The sequence below is a fragment of the Procambarus clarkii genome, chromosome 6 (genome assembly GCF_040958095.1).
Source record: "Procambarus clarkii isolate CNS0578487 chromosome 6, FALCON_Pclarkii_2.0, whole genome shotgun sequence".
Taxonomy (NCBI): domain Eukaryota; kingdom Metazoa; phylum Arthropoda; class Malacostraca; order Decapoda; family Cambaridae; genus Procambarus; species Procambarus clarkii.
The window spans coordinates 54,898,345-54,900,593 of record NC_091155.1 but is presented as its reverse complement, the minus strand read 5'-3'; the positions used below and the strand labels follow the sequence as shown (position 1 = coordinate 54,900,593).

Genomic DNA, 2,249 nt, shown 5'->3' with positions numbered 1-2,249 from the left:
GATATCAATATCTATGGCAGGTGCCTGCAGGTAATGAATCTGCCAATGGAAATCATTCCAGTTGTAAACTATGTGAACAAAAGCTAGGACATACTGTCTATCACTATATGTGTGATTGCCCTGTTATCAATGACTTCAGAACAAATGGTATGATGTACTTTGAGTTTTGTTATTACTTCATACACTCAGGAATATTGGAAGATATTCTTGTGCTGTACCCCGATTTTGTTAGTGGAGGCTAATAGATCAGCCATACATTTCATATTCTCTCCAGATTCCATGTATGACTGGCTGTCCTGTGAGGTTTTTGATCTACACTGTGGTCTTTCATACATAATAGGATAGCAGCACATTGCTGTGTATACCTAAGCTTGTTAAAAAAAAAGTGCTTGGCAAATATTTATGTAGTGTGTTCTGCTACTTTTGTGTAGGTATTCACTACTAAGTATATACAAAACAAATTTATCAACTATAATCTTATTTACTAGTAACAAAGTGTTTCTTTCAGTTTCAAGCAAAATGAGATCACGATACCGTGCAAAGATTGAAGCAGACAAGAAAAAGTTGAGGGAACTGATAGCGGTCTACAATGAAGACAATACAGAAAAACTTAGTGTGGACATTGCTGAAGAGGGCAACTTTCCATGGTATAATGGCACTCCTCAACCAACTGATAATGGTAAGTATATTTGGTTATTTTTCTGTGCATATTGGCCTTGTCAATGAGGATAAATATTAATTGTTAGCTACTAACATGTTAATTCAAACTTACTCATTATGGTAATGGACAAATGGAAGTCCATGCCTAATTTATATTTTTAAGATAATAATATTAACAAGATACCTTAAAAATGATTACATATGATTGCATTGTTGTTGCATAATACATGCATCCTACAATGACAGATTTGTTCATGTTCCTTATTAAATAATTTACTTTATATTTTATTTTTGAATATTTTAAGTTACTCTTAAAGAAAAGAGAAATGCTGCAGAAAAGCTGCATATGTTCAACAGGACTATGGAAGAACAAAATGACATTCAACTGGAAATGAAAAGTTACTTGGATTTCTACAGAAAAAAGCTTGAAGAGATAACACAAAGACTAGATGATGTACAAAACAAAAGTGCTCCACCCTCTTGGATAATTGAAGTTAGTATCAGGTATCAATATTAACTTAATTACTCCACTGAAATAAATGTTATTGCATTATAGCTACTTGGTAATTATTTTAACAGATAGCTTAATCATTGTTGTTTGTGTCTAAGCTAAGTAAAATTAGTAAAAGCATTTTGTAGACACAAATTGTAATATATTTTCATTGTCACTTTTACTGGTTAAAGTTTAAATGAAACACTTGTTAGGAAAACAAACATTTAATTTAAAAAATGCCTGAAATAATGATGTGTGTTTGTTTTACAGGAACAGGGTAAATACTCAATAAAGAAGTCATCATTCCAGCATGTAACCAGTGGACTTACGGCCCTCTTGCTAAATATGAAAAAATTCTATCAAATTAAACTATTTGAGGCAACTAACCTGTTTTCTGAAGACAGGGAAGTAGAATACAACAAATTTCAAACAGACAGTCAAGATTCCGAGGATTCCGAGACCGACAGTGACAACAGTGTAGTCAGTATTGAGTCACAGACTGACAACGAAGAAATGGAAGAAACACTCTTCCCTTTGATTTGAGTAGCTTTAAGTAGCAAAGCAAAGAGAAAATAACAAGTATTCTCTACCCCTGGGTTGGGCAAATGTTCTTTGCCCAAATCATCGTCATGTTAATTTTGCATCCCTATGTTGCTCAAGAAAGATTTGTTTTCAAATTAGTTTTTATTTTTATTAATTACCCTCAAAGTTTTGTTTAGTTTAGAAATGCTTATTAAATAAATTGTAGTTGTAGTTATGTTCAATTTCTTTGCTTTCCTTCAAAAAACACACACACACAAAAAAAAGGTAAACATGAAAAATGAGTGCCCAAATGAGATACAGAAAACTTTTTTAGTATCAGTAGTTGACAAATGGAATGCATCAGGAAGTGATGTTGTGGAGGCAGACTCCGTACAAAGTTTCAAGTGTAGATATGACGGCCCAGTAGGTTCAGGAAACTACTTCATTTGAGATGATGCTTCCTAGCATTACGTAAGTAATGAAGAAATATGATATATTTAATCACTATAATGTTGGTACTGAATGTAGAACATGGAAATACACATTTTTACTCTGAAATATACATATTTTATAA

The 2,249-nt window shown here is 32.5% G+C and overlaps 1 long non-coding RNA gene across 1 annotated transcript; it reads left to right on the top strand.

Moving 5' to 3' along the window:
- The first annotated feature begins 970 nt into the window (after positions 1-970).
- On the top strand, positions 971-1,908 carry LOC138355163 (uncharacterized). The gene is made up of 2 exons (XR_011223883.1): positions 971-1,153; positions 1,424-1,908. It is a non-coding gene; the product is annotated as an uncharacterized lncRNA (long non-coding RNA).
- Positions 1,909-2,249: the final 341 nt, after the last annotated feature.